The sequence below is a fragment of the Callospermophilus lateralis genome, chromosome 17, assembly GCF_048772815.1.
Source record: "Callospermophilus lateralis isolate mCalLat2 chromosome 17, mCalLat2.hap1, whole genome shotgun sequence".
Classification (NCBI taxonomy): domain Eukaryota; kingdom Metazoa; phylum Chordata; class Mammalia; order Rodentia; family Sciuridae; genus Callospermophilus; species Callospermophilus lateralis.
This window is the reverse complement of record NC_135321.1, coordinates 38,853,546-38,860,808: the sequence shown is the minus strand read 5'-3', so window position 1 is coordinate 38,860,808 and position 7,263 is coordinate 38,853,546.

Here is a 7,263-nt window from a genome sequence, read left to right as displayed (position 1 = left end):
GAATCTTATATCCAGCAGAATTAAGTTTTATATTTAGAATGTTTCATCCATCAATGAGCAAATACACTTTCTTCTCAGTAGCACATGGATCCTTCTCTAAGATAGACCATATATTATAAAAAAAAAACTTTTGATAAACAAAAGTTAAAAGAATTTACAACTAGAAAACCTGCACTACAAAATATCCTTGGCAAAATATTCCATGAGGAGGAATGAAAAACAACAATGAAAATCAGCAGAGGGAGGGATTATACTAAAGAAAAAAAGGAATCAAAGGAAAAACAAAGTTAAGTTAAATAACAAAAATGGCTAGGAACACAAATCATGTCTCAATAACAACCCTGAATATTAATGGCCTAAACTCACCATTCAAAAGACATAGATTTCAAAAATGGACCCAAGAATATGCTGCCTCTAAGAGACGCATCTCATAGAAAAGACATCCACAGACTGAAGGTGATAGGTTGAGAAAAATCATACCACTCACATGGACTGCAGAAACAAGCAGGGGTTTCCATCTTCATATCAAATAAAGTAGACTTCAAGCTAAAATTAATCAAAAGGGATAAAGGACATTTCATACTGCTTAAGGGAATCATACACCAACAAGACATAATGATTATTAATATATATGCCCCAAACAATGGAGCATCTACATTCATCAAACAAACTCTTCTCAAGTTCAAGAATCAAACAGACCACAACACAATAATTCTGGGTGACTTTTACACATCTCTTTCACCACTGGATAGAGCTTCCAAACAAAAGCTGAACAAAGAAAACTATATAATTCGATAATAAAATCTATAACTTGGACTTAACTGACGTATAGAATATTTCATCCATCAATGAGCAAACACACTTTCTTCTCAGCAGCACATGGATCCTTCTCTAAGACAGACCATATATTATGCCCATAAAGAAACTCTTAGCAAATACAAAAAAGTACAGATACTACCCTGCATTCTATCAGATGATAATGGAATGAAATTAGAAATCAATGATAAAATAAAAAATAAAAGCTACTCCAACACCTGCAGACTAAATAATATGCTATTGAATGAACAATGGGTTGCAAAAGACATCAAAGAGGAGATTAAAAATTCTTAGAGGTAAATGAGACCACTGATACAACATATCTAAATCTCTGGGACATGATGAAGGCAGTACTAAAAGGAAAGTTCACTGCATGGAGTTCATTCCTTGAAAGAAGAAAAAGTCAACAAATAAATGACCTAACACTACCTCTCAAAGCCCTAGACAAAGAAGAACAAATCAACACCAAAAGCAGTAGAAGAGAGGAAATAATTAAAATCAGAGCTGATATCAATGAAATTAAAACAAAAGAAACAATTGAAAAAAAGTGACAAAACAAAAAGTTGGTTTTTGAAAAAAAAAAAAATTGACTAACCCTTAGCCATGCTAATGAAAAGAAGGAAAGAGAAAACTCAAATCATTAACATCTGTGATGGAAAAGGAAATATCATGAAGGACACTACAGAAATAAGAAGATAATTAGAAATTATTCTGAAAATTTGTACTCCAATAAAATAGAAAATATCAAAGGCAAATTTCTAGAGTCTTATGATTTGTCCAAGTTGAATCAAGATGATATACACAATTTAAACAGATCAATTTCAAGCAATGAAATTGAAGATGCCATCAGAAGCCTACCAACCGAGAAAAGCCCAGGACCTGATGGATACACAGCTGAGTTCTACAAGACCTATAAAGAACTAATACCAATATTCTTCAAATTACTTTGTGAAATAGAAAAAGTGGGAGCACTTCCAAACTCATTCTAGGAGGCCAATATCACCCTGATTCCAAAACCAGGTTACAACACATCAAAGAAAGAAAACTTTAGACCAATATCTCTAATGAACATAGATACAAAAATTCTCAATAAAATTCTGGCAAGTCAAATACAAAAACATATCAAAGAGATAGTGCACCCCAATCAAGTGGAGTTTATCCCAGGGATGCAAGGTTGACGTAATTCATCAATAGACTTAAAGATAAAAATCATATGATCATCTCAATAGATGCAGAAAAAGCATTCAACAAAATACAGTACCCACTTCATGTTCAAAACACTAGAAAACTAAGGATAACAGGTACTTATCTCAGGTACTTAACTCAACATTGTAAAAGCTATCTATGCTAAGCCCCAGGCCAACATCATTCTAAATGGAATCAAATTGAAAGCATTCCCTCTAAACACTGGAATAAGACAGGAATGCCCTCTTTCACCACTTCTATTTAACAAAGTTCTTGAAACACTGGCCAGAGCAATTAGACAGATGAAATAATTTAAAGGGATACAGATAGGAAAAGAAGAACTCAAATTAGCACTATTTACTGATGATATGATTCTATACAGAGAAGACACAAAAAAATTTCACCAGAAAACTTCTAGAATAAATGAATTCAGCAAAGTAATAGGACATAAAATCAACACCCATAAATCAAAAGCACTTCTGTATATCAGTGACAAATCCTCTGAAAGGGAAATGAGGAAAACTACCCCATTTATAATAGCCTCAAAAAAATAAAAATATTTGGGAATCAACAAAATAGGTGACAGACTTCTACAATGAAAACTATAGAACGCTAAAGATAGAAATTTAAGAAGACCTTAGAAGATGGGAAAGATCTCCCTTGTTCTTGGATAGGCAGAATTAATATTGTCAAAATGAGCATACTACCAAAAGCACTACACAGATTTAATGCAATTCCAATCAAAATCCCAATGACATTCCTCATAGAAATAGCAAAAGCAGTCATGAAATTCATCTGGAAAAATAAGAGACTCAGAATAGCTAAAGCAATCCTTACAAAGAGTGAAGCTGGTGGCATCACTATACCGGGCCTTAAACTATATTACAGAGCAACAGTAACAAAAACAGCATGATATTGGCACCAAAACAGACTTGTAGACCAATGGTACAGAATAGAGGACACAGAGACAAACCCACATAATTACAGTTATATTAGACAAAGGCACCAAAAACATACATTGGAGAAAGGATAGCCTCTTCAACAAATGGTGCTGGGAAAATTGGAAATCCATATGCAACAAAATGAAATTAAATCCCTACCTCTTACCATGCACAAAACTCAACCCAAAGTGGATCAAGGACCTAGAAATTAAACCAGAGACCCTGTGCCTAATAAAAGAAAAAAAGGCCCAAATCTCCATCGTGTCATATTAGGCCCCAAATTGCTTAAAAAGACTCCTAAGAATTAAAATCAAGAATCAATAAATGGGATAGATTCAAACTCAAAAGATTCTTCTCAGCAAAAGAAACAATCAGTGAAGTGAATAGAGAGCCTACAGAATAGGAGCAAATTTTTACTACACACACATCAGGTACAACACTAATCTCTAGGATATATAAAGAACTCAAAAATCTTAACACCAAAAAATCAAATAACCCAATCAATAAATGGGCCAAGGAACTGAACAGTTACTTCTCAGAAGATGATATACAATCAATCAACAAATATATGAAAAAATGTTCAACATCTCTAGTGATCAGAGAATTGCAAGTCAAAAAACTAAGATTTCATCTCACTCCAATCAGAATAGCAGCTATTAAGAATACAAACAACAATAAGTGTTGGGGAGAAAGTCACACTCACACATTGCTGGTGGAACTGCAAATTGATGCGACCAATATGGAAAGCAGCATGAAGATTCCTTAGAAAACCTGGAATGGAACCCAGTTATCCCACTCCTCGGTTTATACCCAAAGGACTTAAAAACAGCATACTATAGTGATTCAGCCACATCAATGTTTATAGCAGCACAATTCTTAATAGATAACTTGTGAATCCAACCTAGATGCCCTTCAGTAGATGAATGGATAAAGAAAATGTGGTATATATACACAATGGAATATTACTCAGCATTAAAAGAGAGTAAAAAATCATGGCATTTTCAGATAAATGGATGGAGATGGAGAATATTATGCTAAGTGAAGTAAGCCAATCCCCCCAAAAAACAAATTCCAAATGTTTTCTCTGATATAAGAATGTTGATTCATAATGGGAGTGGGGCTGGGGGAGCATGGGTAGAATAGACGAACTCTAGATAAGGCAAAGAGAACGAAAAGTAAGGGAGGGGGCATGGGGGTAGGAAAAACAGTGGAATGAGATGAACATCATTACCCTAAGTACACGTATGAAGACACGAGTGGTGTGACTCTACATTATGTACAACCAGAGATATGAAAAATTGTGCTCTATATGTGTAATATGAATTGGAACGCATTCTGCTGTCATATATAACAAATTAGAATTTTAAAAATAGGAAAGGAAGAAGTAAAATCATAACTATTTGTAGATGATATGATCCTATACCTAGAAGATCCAAAAAAAAAAAAAAAACAACTCCATTAAAAGGCTGTCAGAGCTAATAAACAAATTTGGCAAAGCAGAAGGTTACAAAATCAACATACAAAAATTAATAGCTTTCCTATATACCAACAATAAATCTGCCAAGGAAGAAATGAGGAAAACAATTGCATTCACAATAGCCTTTAAAAAAAATTACCTAAGAATAAATCTAACCAAGGAGGTGAAAGACACCTACAATGAAAACTATAGACACTGAAGAAAGAAATTCAAGGAGACCTCAGAAGACAGAAAGACTTCCTGTGGACAGGCAGAATTATATTGTTAAAATAGCTAAACTACCAATAGTAATATACAGACTCAATGCCATCCCCATCAAAATACCAATGACATTCTCACAGTCCTAAAATTCATTTGGAAAAATAAAAGATCCAGAGTAGCCAAGTCAATTCTAATAATAATAATAATAATAATAATAAGAAGAAGAAGAAGAAGAAGAAGAAGAAGAAGAAGAAGAAGAAGCAGCAGCAGCAGCAGCAGCAGCAATGCTGACTTCAAACTATACTACAGAGCTATAGAAACAAAATCTTCATGGTATTGGTGTAAAAACAGACATGTAGATCAATGGCACAGAATAGAAAACACAGAGATAAACCCACCAAGAGTCATCTGTGTGAAAAGGTGCCAAAAACATACACCGGAGAAATAACAACCTTTTAAACAAATGGTGCTAGGAAAACTGGTTATTCTTATGTAAAAGAATGAGATTAGACTCTTATCTCTTACCCTGCACAATAATCAACTCTAAATGGATCAAAGATCTAGAAATTACACCAGAAACTATGCAATTCCTAGAAGAAAATGTAGAGGGAACAGTCTAGTATAGAGGCACAAACAATGACTTTCTCAACAGAATCCCTAAAGCTTAGGAAATAATGCCAAAAAGTTATTCAATGGAATGGCATAAAATTAAAAAGCTTCTTGGGCTGGGGATGTGGCTCAAGCGGTAGCGCGCTCACCTGGCATGTGTGCAGCCCAGGTTCGGTCCTCGGCACCACATATAAAGATGTTGTGTCCGCCGAAAAACTAAAAACTAAATATTAAAAAATTCTCTCTCTCTCTCTCTTTAAAAAAAAAAAAAAAAGCTTCCGCACAACAAGAGATACAATTAGGAATGCGAAGAAAGAACCCACAGAATGGGGAAAAAATCTTTGCTAGGTACTCTTCTGACACATGATTAATATATAAAGAAGTCAAAACACTAAACCACCAAGTTAATAAATGAACAAATGAATTAAGCAGACACTTCTCAACAAATGGACAACAAATGCATGAAAAATGTTCAATATCATTGGAAATTAGAGAAATACAAATCAAAACTATAGTGAAATTTCATCTTACACCAGCCAGAAGAGCAGTCATCAAGAATACAAACAATAAAAGCTGACGAGGATGTGGAGAAAAAGGAACACTTTCACAAAGTTGGTGAAATTGTAAATTTGTAAAACCACTAAAGAAATCAGTACAGAGGCTTCTCAAAAGAGTAGGCATGGAACCACCATATGACACCCTAACCCCAATACCACTCCTGGGTACTTATCCTAAAGAATTAATTATGCATATTCATACTTACAGCAACACAATTCACAATAGCAAAACTATGGAACCAACCCAGATGTCTATCAACAAATGAACGGATAAAGAAAATGTGGTATATATGCACAATAGAGTTTTACTCAGCCATAAAGAAAAACAAAATTATCTTATTTATGTAAAAATGGGTGGAACTTGAGAGTATTATGTTAACCAAAATAAGTCTTAACTCAGAGGGTCAAGGGTCATCATTCTCTCATACACAAAAGCTAGAGAATGAAAAGAAAAAGAAAAATGTGTGTATGGAGGGATCCTCATGAAAATCAAGGGAAGATCAGTAAAGGAAAGGGACCAGAGGTGGGAGGTTTAGAAGGAGGGGGAAGTTCTGGGGAGTGATATTGGCCAAATTATACTGTTATCTTGTGTGCATATACAAATGTACAACAACAAATCATTCTTATGTATAACTATAACACACCAATAAAACAATGTGCGCAATAATGTCAACTTTGGGATTACAAATGTATTTGCAAGTCACACAATAAAACTTAACAGGTGAAAATATAAAGAGGGCTGGGGTTGTAGCTCGGTGGAAGAGCACATGCCCGGTGTGTGTGAGACACTGGGTTCAATTCTCAGCACCACATATAAATAAGTAAATATATATAAAAATGTATTACATCAGGGGCTGGGGTGGTGGCTCAGTGGTAGAGCACTTGCCTAACATATGCGAGGCACTGAGTTCAATTCTCAGCACAACATATAAATAAATAAAAATAAAGGTCCATTGACAACTAAAAAATATTAAATATATATATGTGTGTGTATACATAAAATTAAAGTATCACCTGTATATTCATACTTACACAATTCACAATAGCCAAACTATGGAACTAACCTAGATGTCTATCAACAAATGAATGGATAAAGAAAATGTGGTATATATGCACAATAGAGTTTTATTCAGCCAGAAAGAAAACCAAAATTATGTTATTTATATAAAAATGGGTGGAACTTGAGACCATATGTATATATGCATACACACACACACACACACACACACATATACATATATATATTACATCATTAAAAAAGAAACAAAAGACCCTGATTAATATTTGCCACATTTCTTCTCATTACTATACTGACAAATTTTAATTGTGTACCTTCGCCAGATTTATTGTTTACATAATTTCATATCATCATCACTGACTCAATTTCCTAGAATTCGAGAATGCAGTATCATTCTTCAAATATTATCCAGAACAATTTGCCCAAAAGAAAAGGTGGACACTGACTTAATATGAACCA